We start from the raw sequence: 24,188 nt of genomic DNA on the forward strand, positions 1-24,188 counted from the left end.
TATTTGGATCTAGATTATCGTAGAAGCCGTCTATGTGTGCCTATATAATGTATTGGTTTTCCAAGCAGTTTGATTAATGAGATTTGATTTCATTCTTGTGTCTCTCTCTGATTTTCTAATAGTGCGTACGAGGAGCTGCCCAGAGCAGTATTAAATTGTGTGTGGTCCATTGTATTTGGTCTTAGCATATGATTTTTGCGCTAGAAGCTGAGCTGGGGTGAACCAAATCATTGGAGAAGAGTCGACTCGTAGAAGAGTCGGAACTTTGAGCATGCATAGGCTCTAGAGAGGAGAGAAATTAAGAGGTTGTGTAGTGTTTTCTGAAAGAGCAACAAGAAAATTGCCATCCCCCCTAGAGCCCACGCATTGAAACTGAAGCACCTATGTGGAGCTGCCTATGGAGTGTAGTGCGCAAGTGAGAGAGCCTATTTTGCACTATACCAAATTTTGTGGTGTGATCCAACAATGCGCAGTGCAAAGAGCTGAGTGCTAAGAGGGTGCTTTATATGGAATAAAAACACCATGCTTTTATGTCGTGGTTGGAGTATATGGCAAATCTAGCTAGCGTGTAGGGAAAAGTTGTGCTGAGCCAAGTGTTGTGTGGGGCCAGGGTGAACTAGGTCAACTATTTTGCTGTGAAAGAGGCGAGGAGTTGTACTATAGAAAGTCAGTCGTTGGAGTTGTGAGGTGGTTTTATTGGTACAAAATTGTTGTCATATCAGGTGTGTGTGGGGTCTAGGAAAGGAATTTGGAGTGAAATAAGTGGTGTTGTCAATATGTCTGTATTTTTAGACATCTTTGACATTGATCCTTTTGATGATGTCTTTTTCATGTGGCCATTTGGAGGCATTTTTGGCTTGGGTAGTATTTTTGAGTCAGAAGAATTCTTTGACAAACAATATGGTTTTATTAATGACCAGAAGTATCATGAGCCACAATCTTCTCAATAGGTTTATGCAATTGAAGAGGTTTCTACAATTTAAGAGCTACCAGTGGTTCATGAAGAAGGGCGTAAACACTTGAATCATGAACTTATTGTTCAAGATCTATATGATGACGAGGGAAACACAAAACTAAGAGCACAATAGAGACAAAGAGGAAACAAAATTGTCTTCAATGGAGCTAACAATTCTTATCAAATCCAATCATCATCTCAAGCTTTTCCATCTCAAAGCTCCAAAGTTTTGAACGTGATAGATCACACAAAGATTTATAAAGCGTCCCCTACATACTTGAGCAAGATGCAGTGAGGAAGCTATTCTTGCAACGGTGGAGAACGAAAAGCATTTCCCCAAAGATCGTTGACCAACAAGTATCCCAGTGTGCAGGATATACAGTGGTATATGGTGCATAAAGTGAGTCAATTTTCCATTAGAGGACACTTTGGAAGCACAGTGCTCATCGTATCACAACATTTATTACATTCCTCCATTAATTCTTACCATGTTTTACCACTGAAGCAACATTTATTACCTCCATTAATTATTAATGTTGTATGAATAGACATCCTCAATGCCATGCATATTGAATTGGTTTTAATGTATGTGTAAGATACATGCTCAGTGCAAGTCGATTCCTCTATTGGAGAGAGGTATTTTTTTTTTAAGATCACTCCTTTGGATCTAGAGATAGTTTGTTTCGTGGTAGATCTGATAATTGAATTCACTCCTTGATCAATTGCTGGAGGTTGAAGGGATATTGGAGTAGATTCATAGATCAACCTGTCAAGATGAATAATTAGATGGCAGAGTCATACTTGAACGAGAGAAATAAGCTCGATGGGTCCAATTATTCTAATTGGAAATTCAAGTTGCAGACCCTGTTTGAGGGGCAGAGTGCATGGGAGTTTGCAAATGGGGGTGAATTGAAGCCAATTGCAGTAGGAGGTGGAACAATTGCAACAATTCAAGATTAGGAGAAGAGGGAGAACAAAACAAAAGTGTTGTTGAAATTGTCAGTTAAATACTACATTATTCCTCACATTAGAGAGTGTAAATCAACAAATGAGATCTGGACAACTTTCAAGGAGTGGTAGGAGATAAAAAATACAAATCACCTATTGTTCCTAAAGAGAAAGATTATCTCGATCAAAATGGAGGAGAGTGAGTCAGTCGTAGCATTCATCTCTCAGATCAAGGAGCTAAGAAATATGCTGGAAGATATAGGGAAGTGATGAAACAAGGGACAACCATGAACAACAACAACAACAAAATGAAGAATCAAGTGATGCAGGTACAATTAGCAGGCTGAGTCCACCAAGGAATGAGAAAGACATAGTCCACCACTAAGGAGATCAGGTAGGCAAACTCATTTGCTAGTAAGATATAGGGATCATGCTCCTATAACTAGTATGTTAAATGTTGTTAAACCTTGAAACTATAAAGAATCAAGCCAATATGATGAATGGAGGGAAACCATGGAAGAGGAATATGAGTCAATACTTAAAAATGAAACCTACAATTCAGTTGAATTGCCAAGAAGGAAAAGAACTTATAAGTTGCAAGTGGTTATATAAACCTAAATTTAAATATGATGGTAGTGTAGAAAAATACAAAGCTAAGCTAGGAGCTAAACGTTACTCACAAAGAGAAGGAATTGATTATGACGAAACCTTTGCTTTGGTAGCTAAGATAAAAACTATTAGAATGATGCTAGCTTTAGCCACAAAACATCATTGGAGTCTACACCAACTATATGTGAAGTTTGCATTTTTAAATGGAAAATTGAAAGGAGAGGTTTATTTAAAACAACTTGAAGGGTTTATCAAATAGGGGCAGGAGCATTTAGTCTAGACATTGAAGAAGGAATTATATGGTTTAAAACAGGCACCTCGGTCGTGCTATGAAAAAATTGATTCATTTTTCCTATAGCATAGTTATAAAAGGAGTAAAAACGACCCAAATCTGTATATTGTGTTTGATGATAAGGGGAAAATTGTTTTGATTTATTTATATGTAGATGATTTAATTATCACTGGAAATGCTGATGATTTGATTAAAAAAATCAAAGTGTAGATGTTGCAAGTATTTGAAATGAAATACCTCAGAGAATTACACTATTGTTTGGGTTTGGAAATTTGGAGGGACTCTGGACAAACTTTTCTCACTCAAGGGAAGTATGTAAGAGGTCTATTGAAAAAATCCAGAATGTATTAGTGCAAAGCTGCCTCAGTGCATTTACAACATAATACCAAACTTCAGAATAATGATGGTTCTAAGGAGGTGGATGCAACATTGTATAGACAACTGGTTGGGAGTCTGATTTACTTGACTACAACTAGGTCTGACATAGCTTTTGCAGTCAGTGTATTGAGCCAATTCATGTCAAACCTCTTGAGAATCATTAGGTGGCAGTGAAAGGTGTCTTAAGGTATCTTCAAGGAACCTTAGACTTTGTTATTAAATATAATGATTCTTGTGATGTTAGATTGACATGTTTTTTAGATTAAGGTTGGGCAGAAAACCTGGATGGCAGAAGATCCATAACAGGTTATGTATTCAACATTGGTTCCGGGGTCATTGCATCGAGAAACAAGAAGCACAATACTGTATCCTTGTCTTTAGCAGAAGTAGAGTATCAAGCAATGTGTGCAGCAACGCGTGAGGAAATTTGGTTGAGGGGATTCTCCATGATGCCAGAGAAGAACAAAAAGATGCAACAGTTATCAAATGTGACAACTGGAGCTCAATCAAACTTGCAAACAATCCCATGTTTCACAAAAACACAAAGCATATTGATACACAATTTCACTTTGTTAGAGAGAAGGTTCAGTCAAAAGAAATTTATACTGAGTAATGTAATACTTGTGATAATGCAACATCAATTTTTACCAAGCCCCTTAGAAGAATTAAATTTGAATTATTTAGGGAGATGTTAGGAGTAATAGTGGACCCTTTCTCCATTAAGGGGGAGTGTTGAAATTAATGTATCAATATGCATTATTGGAGAGAGTTTGTTCATTAAGTTGTGCGTGTGTCCTAGTTTAGGAACTAGTTCCTGTTTTCTAGGTGTTAGTTCTAACTCTCCTATTCTCATGTAAACCTATATATTCTTGATGAATACTTATCAATTTAGAGAATTCTCCGTGAGGTAGTCTCCAAGTGCAGTTTCCTCCCGAGAGTTGCTAGGTTTTAGAATATATTTTGTTTCTTCCATTTTTTGAAAATTGCTATGCAAATAGATTAGGGTAAGACTATTTTTTAGTGGTGGTTGTCAGATCTATATGTATTTGTAATTTTTTTTGGTGTGGAGTGTGTGAGAGAGAGTTTAAAACCCATTTCTTGTTTTTATCTGTTGCATTAGTAAAAGCAATAAAACAATTGTTTAATTGAGAGGACCAAGTTGTGGTGACTTGTAATTGTGCAAGTTCCTAAGGTAATAGTTGTACTAGCTATGTTTAGTAATCTAGATCCACTGTTAGTAATCTAGTTCCACTATTCTCAGATCTAGAAGTATCATGTATTCCTATATGTAAAATTTGTGAGATCAATAAAATCATTGTATTTGTATAGTGTGAACAATTTCTTACTCTTTATTTTCTAACAAAATATGCGATAAACATTATTAAACTATAAAATTTGTTTAAAATTTAAATAACTAATTAATTTAAAAAATGTTTATCAAACATTTTCACTAGAATTTGAAGTTGATATTTGTTTTATTATTGATTTTCAATATTTTTTATTTTTGATTAATACTTTATAATTTATTATCATATATTAAAGTTGTATAAATCCAAAATCTACATCCCTCTACTCTCTATCATCTTAATTTTTTTTTTATATGAAAGGTTAATAGTTTTGGTTAGTACTGGAATATTTTAAGGTAAAGTTTAAGCATTTTGGAGCATAATTGGTGTATTTTTTTTGGGTTCAAAATATGGAAAAAAATTAATGAATATATTAAAAACATAATCTCAATTAAAAAAATCATAAAAATATTATATTAAAATTTATTTAAATCAGTTTTATTATTATTATTATTGAGAGATAAATCTTTGATTTGTGTTTCTTTATTAATGTGAAAAAAATTAAAATTAAATGGTAAGATTAGAAATTAGATGTGAATTTTTAGATTCTACATTACAAATAATTATTTGAACATTTTAAAATCCTCTAAGACTTATAATTAGACTTATAATTTGAAAATTGACATATAATTATTAGCTACTTCAAAGTTATAATGACAAAACAATGAAGTGTTTATTATTGTTCATTTCCATTATATAACAAATGAAAATGATGTAGTCATATATAACTTGAGAAAAGAGACGTGATTATAACTCGTTGAAACTTTATTATTTATCTATCATTATCAATTGTAGTTAAGTGATATGAAATTCATGCATTTTTTTTTTTTTGTAAGCTGGGGCGGGACTCTCTGATTTACATGTCCATTATGTACCCCTCTACGGGGGAGGGGTAGCCCAAGATTTGAACCCAAGACTTCTGGTTCGGTGAGACTTCATTTCCACGGCCCTTGCCGCTTGAGCTATCCCATGTGGACGAAATTCATGCATTTAATATAAGTAGCATAGATTCATATAAATTCATTCAAACATGATAATCATGGTTATGTATCAATTTGGAACTTGATCTCACATTTTACACGAACAATTCTCAAAGTTGTGTCATGGTGTGTTGATGAGACACCTAGTGGACGCATGCTATTTTTTTCTTTTACTTTAACGAAAACATAATTTATATTATTCAAAATGGTTATGCCAAAGCTATTAGCTACACATGTAGTACAATGTTGGCAGTAAATTCAAATATTTAAAAAATAACTTATATATAGGGTATAAGTATATCTATAGGGTTGTTTAACAACCTAGATTTCCATAAGTGTTCACACGCTGCTATTTTAACAAAAGCACCTCGAATGTTAGTAGTAATAAAATGCATTAGGGTATAACATTGTCTTTAACTTCCAACCCAATAATGTATGGGATTATTGATCTTTGATTTCCATTGTTCCTTGGAATGATGAAAAGATTCATCTATGTGTCTTATATGTGCTTAATGTCCCATCATGTCCCATCTCTACAGGTCTTAAGCCTAGTGTTAAATCCCCCATTCTTTGAGCTAGAATGAGGGATGGATGTTAGGAGTCCACACTAATATTCAATACCATTCACATATCGAATCTAAGTCTAAAGAATAATCATAGCATTGGAATTATGAATAGCTGCATTATGCTTCATTTCATCAAAATTTACCAAAATTGATTGAGTTTCCTATTCTTTCCTTTGCAAAAACTTTTTGACATCTTTGGATAATGTTTTGTGCATCTAAAAAGGGAGGAAAATTTATAAATAGAAAGAAGTGGCAGCAAATAGACCATACCAAATTGGAGCTGAAAACAATACTCCTCTCTATTAACTATTTTAGGGTATTCAATGGAATATAACAATTGATGAGAACCTAAGTATTTTCAACCTCAATAGAAAATAAGTACCAAGAATATAGTGGATGCTTGGTGATATGAAAGCCAAAGTTCTACAAGAGAGATTTGAATCTATACTGAAAAATTACTTGTAATGGTACCAATTCCTATAAATTGAGGGAAAGTATAGGTTTTTTCTACTAATTGAGTAAGGACTTAGGAATTAAGGTTGGAATACTTTCATTGCATCCCTCATAAAACATTCCTTCAAACCAAATGGAGTCATGATGACAACATCTTGCACCCAAACAATAACACTATATCTTGATGTAGTTCCCACAAAAACACAATCAAAACAAGCATGCAATATCATTATAGTGCATCCTCTCATCCAACCCTCAATCATCCCATCACTATATTGGCAGGAATGGCATTTGGTGCCCACAATAGAGACATAGGTAGTGAGTGAGTACCTCATGAAATCCAACAAATCCCAATAACCCCATAGACATATAGCTCCCCATGCTTAAGCATCATTCCAAACATGGCCGAATAATCTACTTCCTCATGCAAATCTAATTTTATATGGTAAAAATTAACTTGTTGAATTAAATTTGAGTGTGATATGATTTAGATTAAGACAGAATGTAATTTTATTACCCTCGAAGGGCCCCCTTGGTCAATGCCTAGATGAACAACATTGAATCACCTAACACAATTAGAGACTATAATCCTTCCTGTATTGCTGACAATATTCTTTTTAAGAGAGCTAAAAATTAGCTAGGTTGTTTGAAGTGTTTCCAAGTTTCCAAGCATAATGAGTGACCTTAGTTCTTTGGGGATCATAAGGAATTCTACCCCCATCTTCTACCCTGCTATTGGACTCATTTTGTTACGATAGAGAGTGGGTGCAAACTAATGATTCTCTCTCATGATGTATTAGTGGCAATGCAAACCTAGAAAAATATCAATTTGTTAACTTGGAGGGATGATTATGTAAATTTTAACCTTGTAAAGTTAATTGGTTCAGACATATGCTTAATAAAACAAAAAAATATGGAATCGAAACCCCACATTAAAAAAAATGATTCTACCCTGAAAACCCAAATCAGGAAATCCAAAAATATTTTTGAGTATATTATAATATCACACACACACACACACACACACACACGCACACACACAGATATATATATATATATATATATATATATATATATATATATATATATATATATATATATATATATATATATATATATATATATATATGGATGATATTATAATATTGTAAAGAAGAATATACTTTGCGGAACCCATAAACTACCCATCCATTTATCTTGGATTGGAAAAAATCCATAGTTCCTTAACTAAAACTACAATGCCATGCAATAAACTATGATGTGCCAAAAACCTACGAAAGGTAAAAATCATGCACCAAAAATTGCCAAAAATTGATGCAAAAAGCCAACCAAAAAATATCTTTTGGGGCACTGCCACCAAACTCCTATGTAGGGGAGGTTCCATCCCCTATGTATGGGGGGCTTTGGCTCTAGCGCGACCCACCCATGTGACCCCCTCGTTGTGTCTAACAGATCATAAAATGTATGGAAGTATTCATGCAAAAAAATATAACACATACCTAATAGATTAGAGCTGCTCATGAAATGAATTTAAAGATGGTGTAAAAATATGAAATCTAGGAAAATGAATTAAATTTTTTCATGTATAAATTTTAGTTATAGAAATTTTGTCTAACTTTCCTAACACTAATATTATTGGAAATACTAAGCGGGGGAGGGTGGTGAATCAATATTTCTTTTACAATTGTTATTTTTTATGCCAGTTAAGATCAACTTAACACAAAATTAAAAACAAAAATAAATAATTCTATTAATAATATTGAGGAGGACTCCAATCCTCTTTACAGTGAATCCAGTACAATATTACTTCAAGGCTCCAACACTAGATGAAGATTCTAATCTTCAATCTACCACGCACCAACCTGTATTTTTCTAGTCACCAACTTGGTCTTCTTGACGACTCCAATACTTTAGGGGACCAACCCTCTCACCTGGTTCAGGCTTTAAGTGGATTCAATGGTTCTTTAAGTCTTCCAATATCTTTTACAACAAGCCCTTGTAGTATCTTCAAGTTTGCCTTCAACAATTCCCTCACTTAGCTCAAAAATCAAAACTTTATCAGCCAAAAACATGTTTTCATAACTCCTCATGATACCGAAGAAACCTTCTCCAATATCAATCCATGAAGGCTTCAACAATGTTACTACTAATGTCTTCAAGTGCTCTTCAATAGAAGCTCCTCCAACAAAAACTTCAAGAATGGCTTCCTAAGACTGATTTGACAAGGGTTTCAAAATGTTCCAACCATGTCTTCAACACATCATCAATATCCTTTCTTGTCTTCAATCAAACTTCCTCCAAGACTTCAACATGAGTACCAATGGTCTGCTACGATTTCTAAGGTCTACTTTAAAAAGGGGGGTTTCTCCAACCACTGTACAAAATCAACTTTATAGCTTCAAGGTTTGCAAGAATTTAGGGATGTTGCAACAATGCTCCAAGAAAAGTATGCTTCAACTCAAATCTAGAATCACTAAATAATTTCCTGCTTCAAATGTCTATTATATTCAAAATACAAGGTCTCCAATAGTTATAATTTTGATGCCAAACAAGTCTAGATCTTAGCTATAAGTCTTAGATTGTTACTTTTTCTTCAGGTTCACAATTTCATCTTCAAGGTTATCATGAGTCTTCTTCTTCAATAATTAGCAGATATTACAAAGTCTACAATCAAACATAGCACTGAAGTTATAGGTTTGAAGAATGGAGTCGCCACAAGATCAAATCTCTATGACAAGGTATGAGGGATGTAGTTTGTAAAAAGGGTCGAGTTGCGGTCCTGAAGGTAGGTTGAATTACAATCCTTATGGGAGGTCAAATTACAAGCCTCAGATTTCCATAGGTCCAAATGTGATTACAGGTCCTAGTTGTTTCAGGTCCATGTTACAGGCAAATTTGGGGTCAGAAGGCCGAGGTTATAGACTACAGAGAAGGATATAGTTTAGGGACAAATTGTAGGCTTGATAGAGCTTGAATTTCAGATGCTAGAGGGGTCAAAATTACAATGCTGAACAGAGGTCTGAACTTCTATAGGTTAACAAAATATTTGTGCAAGTAAATCTAAACCAATCTCTGTCATTTATATCCTTTGTGATCTTATCTTCATTCTAATTTGTACTTCTTTTCTTTTCCAAATGATCTAAATTGAATTGCATGCCTTATTGAACTACCCATTTTTTTGTATTTATATGTGTTTCAATATGTGGTGAAGGGACACTTCAGTTGGTTAAGGAGAGACGACATGAGTCTGTTGGGGGCCAATTTTATCTGCAATTTTTTGTTTTAATATTTAAATAAATTAGTTTAATGAAATACATTGTTTCAAGTGGAAGCAATGGTTTCAAGCATCATTAGCCACATCCTCTCAGTGGATATCTGTAAGTTGAAATTTTCAAGTTTGTAAAGACAGACCTACTCATGGATTTTCACCCCTAACTAAAGCAACATAAAGAGGTGTTGTATTGTGTATACTTTTAATATCAACATTAACACCTACATCCAATATGATCTTCACCATTTTTACATCATTAGTCATTGCTACTATATGTAGAGCAGTTTGTCTTCATAGTGCATCTTGGTTTTTTTTTTTGATCTGCCCCTGAAGTAATCAAAATTCTGATCAATTTTCTGCATTCATAAAAGCTTTCTCAATTTTACCTAAGTTTATCATTATTCATGCTTGGAGCATTATGGGTATCTTCAATAGGGCATTATCATTAGGACAAAGTTTCATCATTTTCAGCAAGGGCTAGCATCCACAATAGAACATCATCAATGATTAGGGTTTTAGCATGAAAAAGAAACAACAATGTTAGGGTTAAATTGGCTAGGGTTTCCATCATCTTCAACAATGACATCAACATATTGACATCAATGACAACTTTGACCAACAATATCCCCCTTTGTCATTGACGACAATACTCTTTTTCTTTTAACATTTTCTATCCCTTTGACATAAATGGAAAATAGGGTGCATTTCCTAACAATGTCTTTCCATCAAGTGCTCCCCCTATCATGCATATCATCATGTTTCTTGTTTAGACATATTTATGCTACTTATGCTGCTGCCCCTGTAATCATTCGTTTTCCTTGTCATGCTTACTGTAAAATCTCTTTCCATAGTACCTCTCAACAATATCATCATAGCCATAAAAATATCTCTTTGTGTCACATAGAGTGGCTAGAAGTCCACATATGACTCTCCCAAGGATAGCATCAGAAATCATGAGCTCCCCCTAACTTAAGCTTTTGTTTTGCATGCCACAGAATTCCAATCTAAAATAACATTTTTATGAAATTCTTCTATAGTACAATAGGATTTGGTCTCCCCCTTATTTTTTTGCCAACAACACTTGCAAGTTTTGTACTAAGTTTCTCCACTTATTTTACCGGAGAGACTAAATCATTCTTCATCCCCTACATCTTCTTAGCTTGCTAAATGCTTGTAGCCTTTTCATATTCAAATGCAACCCTTCTATATTGAAGCTCCTGCTTTAAGCCATCAATTTGTTCTTCACATATATGTTGGCTTGGTGATATTTATTTTTCAGTGATATAGGCATGTATATGTGTCATACAACATCAAATTTAGGTGTCCTCGTTCATCATTCTACTTTGCGTAGTGTGTTGGACATTATTATCTCAGAATAACCTCATATCCTTCATAGTCATCAATAGGTACCACACCATAGGTTGCATCATTTTCAAGTGTATCCAATGTTGTATTTCGTTTTGTGACATTATCAGCGGAAAGTGCCTGCTTGTCTGCTGTAAAAACTTGAAATTGCTAAAAAAATCATAACACAATTAGGATGTGCAACAACTGAGCTTCCATTGTATGTACAAGAGTACATCATTGCCTTATGATCTTCATTGTCTTCTCACCCACAGATACAACAAACTTTCCCTTCTACAACAATCTTTCTCTATTTTGAGTCATTACACATGTATTTATGTGACATTTGCTATATAATCCTTTGAGGTAGTTCCTTAACAAGGCCCAAACCATGTTTCTTAATTAAAAATTACGTTTCTGAAGTATTTAGGTAGGTATATAGATACAAGATGATGAAAAACAAATACTTCAAGGCAATCTAATACAGATAACATCATCCCTTTAATTGACTGCTCCTTTTTCCTTATTCTGATAAGACATGACCCTTGCATTTCTAATTCCACGAAAAATTTGAAATAGTGCCCATAGTGAATGGAATATTTTTTTTCTTCTTCTCATTATTAATTTGGGAAACATGACCAAAATTCATGCCTTTTTGTTCGTAAACATCTTTTTTCTTGGGAATCTCTTTCAGAAATATTTTCATTTTAAATAATTGTTCTACACAAACTAGTAGTAGTAGTGCTACTTTCCAGCTTCATGAGACCTTAACAATTTTGTTTTAAGGGGACGAGTCTATTTGGTTATCTTTCATAATATATGTAAAAGTTGTTGGGTGTGTGTTAAGTTCTTTCCATGACTACCCCCTATATGTTGCGTCAGGCGCAACAGGGGGGGTTGTGTAGGAGGGAAATATCCCCCTACATGGGGTCTGGGGTAGCACCCTGGGAATTTATTTTTTGACCCTATATTAGGTGGCGGACCTACCTATGGTTTTGTGCATGGATTTCAAAAATGGTTTTAGGTATGATGGTTTTCTGTCCATGGTATTTTGTAGATACAGTGAAGGAACTACGGTTATGTTCTAATCCAGGGTTAATGGATTGGGGTTTATGGATGCTTCGACATGTATATATATATGTATTGTAAGATTGAAAGGAAAATAATGAAAAATCAACCTGGTAGTCCTGGTTTTGGGATCTAGGGGAAATCTATGTGTATATATGATTTTATGTTTTATGCTCTCACTATTGTTTGTTTTCTGTTTTTGTTTAGAATTCGTATGCAGGTAATTTATGTACGAGGTTAAAACAATCAAAAGCCTTAGTGTGCATATCTTGAGGGGAAATTCTTAAGCTTCTACTTCCCTTACCAGTATGCATCATTTTCCTCTTCCAAATGGGAAAAACGTTATTGGTCCTTGCCTATAATTTTTAGATTTGATCAACAACAAGAGTCTATGCCTTGGTCTTTTAAGGCACACCTAAGATTTCCATTTACTGGTTCAATATGTTTCTTCTCCTGGTGCAACTTGTTTCCTTCTCTAAACCTTTAAAATCCTTCTCCCTCATTTGGTTGACAACTCATTAGATTATTTAGGAACCCACTTCAAATTTCAATCTCTAGATATATGTCTAACATTATGACATTTGAAGAATTATGTTCTAAACATGAATGTTGGAGCATATTTTTTCTTGGTAAATGTATTGGAGTATATCCCTACAATCTTAATTCTGGGTGGCTGATAGGGATCCTTATAGATTTCCTTGTTATGTTCCCTACAATCCTTTTCGATATGCCCAACATTTGTACAAGAATGACAATAACAAAAAAATATAGCATGATACTTGGAGGATGAGTATTATCTTGGTTTACTTATGAACTTGTTCTACCTAGAAGATTTTTGATGATCTTTATTTATTCTTGCATTTCCGATGCCATATATATATCGTTTTGGAGTAAAGGTTCTTTCAAAGTCATTTTGATTCCTCTCCTTGCTTCTAGTGGAATTGGGGGTACAACTTTCAAGCTTCTCCATTTTCTTGTCTTGAGGAATTTCAGGGTTTGCATCCTTTTTGCTAGAAGAATCACCTGCATATCTAAGACCTGACCTGTCAAATGGAGATCTTTGATGGCAGAGCATGTCATCCAAGGCTTGAGAGCTTTTCAAGTTCTTATTTAGCAAATCAACTTCTTTTCTAAGAGAGACAAATTCCCCTTCCAATTTTTTAGAATCTTCATATTTAATAACTAGCTAGCTCTTCATTTCTTTCATCATCCTTTTTGCTTAATTTGATTCAATTTTGAAAGAGATGTCATATGATTCAAGTAGGAAAATATCTTCATCCTCTTATTTTAGTTGGCATGACCTTGTCTTTCGTCCCTTATCTGGTTCATCAACTTGTCCTTTCAGGAGGACCGATTGTTCCCTCAAATTCTGGTCTTCAAATTTTTGAATTTTCTTCTTTGTTTCTTCTACTTGAGCTTTTAGGTAAGTGACTTATTTATTAAATTGACCAATTTCTACTTTAGCTTTCTTGAATTCTTAATACCTTTGTTTAATATGATTTGCCAAATTTTCTTCCTTTTTTTTTGCTTTGTCTAATTGATTTTCCATGGATATAACTTCTTCATGATGTCTCTTATTGTTTTGCTATAATTCTTCCTTATGTTTGTTGAGATCCTCATCATTTTCTTATATTTGATGCATTGAAAGGATAACTTCCTCCTTTGACTTGTCAAGGTCATGATAATTTTTTTTAACCTGCTTCTTGAGTTCCTAATTCCTCTTTCAAAGTGCTTATCTCTTCTAGATTAGCTACAAGCGTTGTCTTGAGGTCTATTTCAATTTCAAGAAAATATTTTTTTTCATCATCATCTTCCTTTATGCAATTGGTGCCTTCATCTTTGATTTCAATTGTTTTTTCTGATTCATTTTTGTGCTCTTTCCCATCATCTTCTCGATCATAGGTTATGACCAATAGTCCTTTTGAGTGAAGATCTTGACGATTCTCCCAAATATATTTTGTGGATTAAAAATTATCTACTTTAACCACTATAGGATTGGGTAAACTACTCAAGATTTCTTGCATAGATTTTGTATTGAATTCCTTGTAATCCTCTTCTATCGTGCTTCCAGTAATCATTGATTCCTAAACTTCAAAACCTTGAGCCATAAAAAAAATCTCATTCTACCCTTTCATACTTAATTCTTTTCCATTCAACATGGGGGCTTTGTCAACTTGGCTTTCATTTGAATTTTTGATCGAGGAAGAGATTTATTTAAAAGGATTGGAGGCTTCCTTCCTTGGCTTTGCCATTTGTGTTTTAAGGATCTACCTAACATCTATTAGGTTGTGAGTGAAGGTACTAGCTCTGAAAACAATTGTTGGAAATAATTAGAAGGGGGTTGAATCAATATTTCTTTTACAATTGTTATTTTTTATGCGAGTTAAGATCACTTATAAAACATAATGGAAAATGAACAATAAAAATAAATAATTATATTAATAAGATTGATGAGGACTCTAATCCTTTGAATTATTGACCGGAGAATCCACAGTTAGAACATTTTTGCACCAACGTTTCAAATCCCAAATGGGATCCATCATCAGGATGAGAGAATGATATAACATAAGAGCAACAAAGAAATAATAAATAGATTTTTAGAACAACAAACTGTCGGCTGTAATAATCATTAATTAATTTTATTAATTTTTATATAATTTAATATTAAATTGTTTTAATAAATTACTGATATATGATTATATGATCTTATTGTCCCGACAGTTTTTAAGAAAATATAAATCTGCTGCTCTTCTTGCTATTCTCACTCTAGATTTTTCGAGTAAAAGGATATCACTCCAAGTATCCCCTCCGTTCTGGGACAAGATTTTGGATTTGAGAGATCTGTGGCTTGTATCTTTTGAATTATTGACCGGAGAATCCACAGTTAGAACATTTTTGCACCAACGTTTCAAATCCCAAATGGGATCCATCATCAAGATGAGAGAATGATGATAACAGAAGAGCAACAAAGAAACAATAAATAGATTTTTAGAACAACAAACTGTCGGTTGTAATTTTATTAATTTTTATATAATTTAATATTAAATTGTTTTAATAAATTACTGATATATGATTATATGATCTTATTGTCCCGACAATTTTTAAGAAAATGTAAATCTGCTGCTCTTCTTGCTATTCTCACTCTCGATTTTTCGAGTAAAAGGATATCACTCCAAGTATCCCCTCCGTACCGGGACAAGATTTTGGATTTGAGATACCTGTGGCTTGTATCTTTTGAATTATTGACCGGAGAATCCACAGTTAGAACATTTTTGCACCAACGTTTCAAATCCCAAATGGGATCCATCATCAGGATGAGAGAATGATGATAACAGAAGAGCAACAAAGAAATAATAAATAGATTTTTAGAACAACAAACTACCGGCTGTAATAATCATTAATTAATTTTATATAATTTAATATTAAATTGTTTTAATAAATTACTGATATATGATTATATGATCTTATTGTCCCGACAGTTTTTAAGAAAATGTAAATCTTCTGCTCTTCTTGCTATTCTCACTCTCGATTTTTCGAGTAAAAGGATATCACTCCAAGTATCCCCTCCGTACTGGGACAAGATTTTGGATTTGAGAGATCTGTGGCTTGTATCTTTTGAATTATTGACCAGAGAGAATCCACAGTTAGAACATTTTTGCACCAACGTTTCAAATCCCAAATGGGATCCATCATTAGGATGAGAGAATGATGATAACAGAAGAGCAACAAAGAAATAATAAATAGATTTTTAGAACAACAAACTGTCGGCTGTAAGAATCAAGTACAATATTGATTTGGAGTTCCAACCCTAGATGAAGACCCCACTATTTAATCTACAAAGAAACAACCTATATATTTCCAAGCACCAACTTGGTCTTCTTGAGGACTCCAATCCTCTAGGGAACCAACCCTCACAGTTCAGGCTCCAACCTGGTCTTCTTGAGGAATCCAATCCTCTAGGGATCCAACCCACTGCTTCAGATCTTCAATATGGATTCAACACTTCTTCAAGGCTTACAATATCTTTTATAACAAGCCATGGAAGTATCTTCAAGTTAACCTTCAACAATGCCCTCACTTAGCTCATCAATAACAACTTTATCAACCACAAAACATGTTTTCACAACTCTTAATGATACCCAAGAAACCTTCTCCAATATCAAACCATGAAGGCTTTAAAAATGATACTACTAATGTCTTCAAGTGATCTTCAATCAAAGTTTCTCCAACAAAAACTTCAAGAATGACTTCCTAAGACTATTTTGACAAAGATTTAAAAATGCTCCAACCATGTCTTCTACACATCATCAATATCCTTGCTTGTCTTCAATCAAAATTGCTCTAGACTTTAACATGAGTACCAATGGTCTACTACGATTTCCAAGGTCTGCTTTAAGAAGGGGTTTTTCTCCAACCACTATACAAAATCAACTTTAGAGCTTCAAGGTCTGCAAGACTTTAGGTATGTTCTAACAATACTTCAAGAAAAGTCTGCTTCAACTCAAATCTAGAATCACTGAACAATTCCTTGCTTCAAATGTCTTTTCTGTTCAAAATCCAAGGTCTCCAAGAGTTCGAATTTTGATGCCAAACAAGTCTAGAACAAATCATATTTGAGATATAAGTATGATATTGTTACTTCTTATTCAAGTCTACAATGTTAGCCTCACTCTCATGTGATGAAAACAATTATAAGTCCAAAACAATTAAATTAATTAAAATCAAGAAAGTTGGATTTAATCCTACCTTTCTAGATTGAGTTCCTCATGGTTAGGAGTCAGTTTAGGCTTAGTTGGTTGAGAAATTATCTCTAGCTAGTTAGGCTCCTAGATTAGTGTTTGGTTGAGATATTTTCTCACCCATAGTGTCCACCATAGACATACAATCTTGAGACAAACTTCCTCATGTATTTATTTGTACTATTATCATGATTTGTACATTGGATTGCATTATGAGAGCAATACAGTAAGGCTGAGGACTTTTTTTCCATTTCTATGTCTCTGGCATTTTTTCATGTGTGTTAATTTTGTTTAATATCCTTCATGTGGTATCAGAGTCATATGACCTGAGACTTGGCCCCTTCCAAGCTGAGGGAAAATATAAATATATGTATTTGCTTTGAGTTATGAGTGATGGATTGTGTGGATATAAGGGCTTGGTTCCAATGAATAAAGTTATATTCTGATAATTTGATTTCTAAAGAGGATGGAATTCTATAGGAGCTTAAAAAAGTAGCATTTATTAATTGACTGGGAGCGTTTTTTGTTTTCCTGTGGAGCTGGAACATTAAAAAAGCTACCGGAGGCCAAGTCAAATATGAAAAACCATGGAGTGAAGCATTTTTTTTTGTTTCACCACCACATCCTTTAGCAGGGGTTGAGTTTCATTGATAGAGAATATCAAAGCCTTCGACTTCAGCTGAAACAAAAGAAGATGTTAACAGAAGGAGAAGAAAAAAACAACCTTCCAATCAAACACCTTTTTTTACTTCTAAATTTCCTTTGGACGGGTGTTAACTCTTAGTCTAAATCCGAGCCAAATAGCCCTGGGTGAGAGGGAATGTGATATTGTGAAATCTATTCTTGTCACGACGTCTGAGCATTGTAGCTAAGTGGCAACCTGTGTTGGACATTAAAGAGAGAGATTGTGAAATCAACTAGTATAATTTAAAGAGTATGATTCACTGGCTGGTAGCAAATTGTGCCCAATTTTGTGGTCATGAATTGCAGTTGTTGCGTGGAGAAAGAAATGCACATATTTGTCGAGGATAAGAAGATAATATCGATCCTTTTTCTGTTATCACTGCCATGAAATTTGTAAGGAGCCAAGCCAAGTTGAGAGACTTTGTAATAAAAATATTGCGTTTAGCATTATGGAAGAGCTATGTATACCTTGCAGCGAAGAGCATGCAACAAAGAGCTGCGTAGAGACTGCGTGTGGTGTTGAGACTGTGTTGCAAGCCTGAGAAGGAGCCAACACTTACGTGAAGAAGTGTGGAGCTACACAAAGCTAAGGGCCACCATGTCTAAGTAAAGAGTTGCAACAAGTCCGCAACCTGTGGGTGTTGAAACCTATGTATTAAAGGTGCAGAATAAGTGGAAAACATTTCTTGGTGGAGATTTGGTAAAGAGGATAACATTTGGTATGTTTTTTCTTATGGTTATTTTTTAACTTTAGGTGGATCCAATTTTTGAGCAACGTGGATCTAGATTTTACTGGGTAATTATCAGTCTCTATTTCCCATCGTGCACTAGTTCCTTTTTTTGATTTATCATGCAGAAGCCAAATCTCATTTCGAGGACAATATTTCTCAAATCCGTGAGGTCTAAAATTAGATTGTTTAAGGGAGTGTTCGTTATTTTTGTTGTGTTCTATACATGGCATTGTTGGTTATAATAATGAGGCACTCCAGCATGAACAACAATTCATTGAAGTTGTGTTTGATTACTAGATGGAGTAATTGAATTTTGGATGTGTTTTGAATTAATTCACATTCAGCAGTTGATTTGAATGAAGTAATTGAATTTTTGTTGACTTGTTGGCGCAACAAAAGCATGGATTTTGGTTATAAGTTGTTTCATATTGCTATAAGTGAGACAAAAAATTCATCTTATGATGAGTATGGTGTGCACACTTTTATGAAATTATTCAGTTGTTGAAGCTCTGCTTTTAGTCGGTGTGAATTGTGAGGGAAAGATCTTCATTGGCACAGAGCAACTAGTGCTTGGAGAAACTTGCATTGATTGACCTGTCTGTGTGAAAAAGAGACTGACCTGTGCATAAAATAAAGGACCAACTTACTTGTGCTAAAGCAAGGAGCCGACGAAAGTCAAGATAGTGACCTATGCAGCATGCAATGATTCCAGTGTAAGGAAGAAGCCAACTGAGGTCTAGAGAAATTTGGAACAAGTGCAGAGGATGTGGATCTGACTGATAAAAGACTGCAGGAAACCTGAAACTTTTGTGATGGTTGGTCTTGGGCTTGGATTCAATCCAAATGTTGAGCCAACTTGGAGGTTTTCAGTGCGTTGAGCCAGCTTAAAGGGCAATCTTCACCTGCAATTGCAAATTGGTAATTTTTCTCTGCGCCAAAGGAAAAATGAACAAAATGATCTGCGTTGAAATTTTTTATGTTGCTCTATGTAACTTCTCCAAATGATTTTTTTTTAAAGTGTGATTTGACTTTGTTAAAGGATATCTTTCATTTTTAAAGTGAATCCATAAAGTTCACTTTTTAATTCACTTCTTTAAAAGGGACTTCATGAAATTATTTTAAATGGGAGTTTAAAAATATTGAAAGATAAAGCTAATTATTGGAATGTGAAATTTTATTTTGGAGAGATAAGGTGTGATTTTGTGGAATGTTAAGGTGACATTTTTTTTTGTAATTTTGGAGCTATAAGTGTTTTGTAAATCTAGAGAGATAAGTGAATATTTTTACTTCAAGGAGGTTGAGTCAGTTTTGAAGAAATTTTTCTTTCAAGAAGTCCTGGAACTTTGAGAATATTCCATGACGATGTTGTCAAGGTGAAAGATGATGTACTCAAATACTTAATAATGACATTTTTTTGTGGTGCTGAAGTGTGCTAGAACCGCTCGAAATTGAATAAGGGGATCTTAGGTACACCTTCTGTAGTTATTGATTGTGCATGTTTTGTGTCTAGTTTTGACACTATATTTTGTAAAACTATACACATTGAGTACACAACAAGTTGCATACACATAATAAATTCTCTTCATGTAATCAAGCATACATAAGCAAACTACAAGAAATCAAGAAGCTGCAACACATAATCAAGGATATCAAGTTGTCAACATCAACAACAATTCTACAAGCAATTCAACATCAACAACAATTCTACAAGAAATTCAACATCATTCACTTAAGACAATCAAGTTAAGAACAAACTCAAGCATTCCAAGGGAAATTCTACATCAACATTCAACCACAATTAGTCATTGTGTAACTTGCAAATAATATTTTTTTTGTAAGTTGGCTTGTAATCAAAGTCAAATAAAGTTGAATTGTAAGGGCACATTCTTGGTTGAAACCGACACCCAAGCTTTGAATTAATAGGGAATCAATTAAACCAAGTGAATCCATTAGCTGAGTCATTCAAATCATTGTAAGTGTTTCTCTTGGGTGCATTTTTTATAGTATTCGACACTCTTCTTTTGATCAATCGAGAGTGTGAGTTCAAGCAAGTAAACAAGTGCACAACATCAAGTGAGCGAGTTTAGCTCTAAAGAAAGCAAATGTGATATTCAATCAAAAATAAAGCTTGTTCATATCTACAACAAGCGAGTGCGAGTTCCAACAAGCAAGATCAAGCATTCAAGCGAGCGAGTTCTAAAAATCCAACAAGTATTAAAAGCAAGCGAGCGTGAGTTCCAACGAGTTCACATGGTGAAAAAAATTCATTTGTTACAGATTCTTAACAATTTTATCCTCTCAACTGCTAAAGACATGGTGCAAATCAGCAAAGCAACTCTTACAGATATTTCAATGAATTTACATCAAGCACATGAGACAATTGAGTTTCTTCAATTGGAGTCGCAACTACAAAGAGATGAGTTGCAACAGAAGAGTGATGCTTCCAAGTCTTTCAATCACATAGATGAAGATAAAGTTGTTGATTCCCAGTCATTGATCCAAACAACTTCAACTGTAAAAGTTGTCCATGATCAACTTGAACTTGCTTCTTCCAAACCAATCATCAAGACGTGGGAAGAAATCCAAAGTAACAAAAATAGACGAGGATTAGAATATGAAAAAGATGAAAACAACTTTCATATCCCCGATTATTCTAAGCCGATTAATTTCATCAGTGCAGGATTTCTTGATCAAATAACATCAACAAGTCATGAGAAAGTTGAAGACAAACCCACACGCAAACATTGTCAAAGAAAAGGTCACATGGAAGATCACTGTTTTGATCTCCATCCTTGTCACCATTGTGGCAAGCAGAATTATTCATTAGATAAATGTTGCAAACAAGACCAACCCACTAGATTAAAAATCAATTATGCATGAATTGATCCTTGGGAATAGTCATCAACAGTAAAACGATTGTATAAGTTTTATAATAGAATTCAATCTCACCTATTGCATCCAAAAGTCAAATGAAGATGGTACTCTCATGCACCTGAAAGTGGGAGTACAATAGTGAAACTCTCCTACACCTGAAGTGGGGGAGTTCCGAATTCAGAAATCAAATGTAGATGATTGTCTCTCCTTTCAGCTGACAAAGGGGGGAATTAAGGGTGGTTGTCAGACTGAAAGTCTCGACAACATCGTCAAAAGAAGCCAGTGGGCATCTTCAAATCAGCCAGTGGGCATTGTCAAATTAGCCAGTGGGCATTCATCAACATCAAAGTAGCCAGTGGGCATTCTCAATATTTTGTCAATGGACAAAGGATGTTGATTGCAAGAAAAGTATAGATGGATCCTTTTGCAGCTTGGCATGTGATGGAGTTGTTAAGCAAAATTTCAGAGATGACTCAAACTTGTAGCTGACTCATGTTCTCTTCTGATTGGAGTTTTTTCAGCATCTAGCTTTGGTGGTTTTTCAGGCATCGTTTTTGAGGATCAACAGTTTCAGCATGAGAACTTGGAAGATGGTTCTTGGTTCTTATTTTGGACTTATCATTGAGGGGGGGAATGTTAGCCTCACTCTCATGTGATGAAAACAATTATAAGTCCAAAACAATTAAATTAATTAAAATCAAGAAAGTTGGATTTAATCCTACCTTTCTAGATTGAGTTTGTTCCTCATGGTTAGGAGTCAATTTAGGCTTAGTTGGTTGAGAGATTCTCTCCAACTAGTTAGGCTCCTAGATTAGTGTTTGGTTGAGAGATTTCTCAACCATAGTGTCCAAGATAGACATACTATCTTGAGACAAACTTCCTCATGTATTTATTTGTACTATTATCATTATTTGTACATTGGATTGCATTATGAGAGGAATACAGTAAGGTTGAGGCCTTTTCCACCATTTCTATGTCTCTGGTATTTTTTCATGTGTGTTAATTTTGTTTAATATCCTTCATACAATTTCATCTTCAAGGTTATCATGAGTTTGTTGCTTCAATAATTAGCATATGTTACAAACTCTGCAACCAAACATAGAACTAAAGTTACATGCTTGAAGAATGGAGTCACCATAGGACCAAATCTCTATAACAAGAATGAGGTCTATTGTCTATAACAAGGGCCATGTTGTAGTCCTGAAGGTCGGCTGAATTACAGTCCTCAGGGGAGGCCCAATCACAGGCCTCATATTTTCATAGGTCGAAATATAATTATAGGTACGAGATGCTTCAGTTCCAAGTTACAGGTGCGAATTAAGTTGTAGAAGGCCAAGGTTACAGACAATAGAGAAGGCTTTAGTTCAGGGAAAACTTGCAAGCCTGATAGAGACTGAATTTCAGATGCCACAAGGGATGAAATTAAAGGTCTGAATAGAGGCTCAAACTTCTACAGGTTAACAATAGTGTGCATATCTTGAGGAGGTCACAAAATGTTAGAAATTATATATTATGGAGCAATGGAACACATAAAATATTGCAGAAATATAAACACAGAAGACGCATTGTTGGTACCATTCCTTGACCTCCTTTTTCCTCTTCAAACACATCGTTTGCCTACCTTTCTCCTTCATACATATCTTAGACCCCTTGAAATTGATTAGTTAACCGTATTATAGTTGTTAAATACATTAGAATTGATTTATGAGTGTTATGTTAAAGAATTAGGGATTTTTGATAAAAAGACTACAGGAAGTTGCAACATCCTGTAATTGGTTTATTGTTTGACATATGGCATGACAGCTAGGCTAAAGCAAAGGGTAGGGTGTTGTGGGGAAAAGTATCCGATGCGGATGACCCTAACCCTTTCTAGATGTGACAATATCTAGCAACAACTGAATGATAAAGTTTTCATGTTCTTCTTTATGAGTATACAGACAGAATGGAAAGAGGGTCAACCAACCTGGTGTCTTGCGCTTGATTGATCCTTATCCTTCTTCCTTTGTATCCAGCTCCCAGCTCTTTTGCTCTCCAAGCCGATCCAGCTACACACAAGACCTGCACAACGAGAGAGAGCAAACTAACAGATACAAGCACTCATAATCAAAGCATGGATTAGATTGCATCAAATACACATGTAAACACAAAGCATCTATGTAAAACAAGTGAATAGGAGAACATGCAAACTTTATTGATAGAAAGTAACAGGGTTCCAGAGGAAGTTACAACCAATGATGTTGGCTCCAATCCAGCAGCACCTCCTCGGCAGCAAGAACTCTCTTCTTGACCTCTAGTAAAACAATCACCCAAATAATCCTGGCGGTATACCAACAGCACCTCCTTGCTTATACAAAATTTCAGCCTCCATAGACCTCATAGAAGAGCTCTATATATAGGATAGAAGAGGAACAGATGAGTCAGCTTGAGACTGACATGAAGCTGCCTTGTGTCCTCTCCATCTTCAGTTAATCTTCAGTTCCTGTGTCCACTTGGAGATCCTTGGTTACACATGGTGATCAAGTACCTCTTACTCATCACAGGGCGAATCTCATGAACCAAGTGTCAGTTTGGAAGCTTCCTGGGCAATTGACACCTTGCAGGATGATTGTGCCACTTGGCCAATCTCGCCCAGCGCAGGTAGCCTTCATAGTTTTTGACTTCCAGCGCAGGTACAGAGTGGGACAGTTGCAATACAGCGCAGAAGCTCAATTTAGCAGCTGACATGATCCAAAATAAGCCTGTTCTGAAGTGTTTTCAGGTGGGGAACTGATTGGAAGTGCTGTTGGTTGATGACCTTGTTCTTTTAGGGGTAAGAACAACATGTTTAGGGACTGAGGATCCCTGTAATTATCGACATTCCTTGCTCCTTGACGCGAGGCACAAAAATGTCTATAACAGTTGCCCCCTAAAGTATGAGGCCGTTAATCGGGTGAAATGCTTTAGCTAGAGG

Source organism: Pinus tabuliformis, chromosome 6, assembly GCF_031772625.1.
Source record: "Pinus tabuliformis cultivar Carrire ecotype Pingquan chromosome 6, CPIR1, whole genome shotgun sequence".
Lineage (NCBI taxonomy): Eukaryota > Viridiplantae > Streptophyta > Pinopsida > Pinales > Pinaceae > Pinus > Pinus tabuliformis.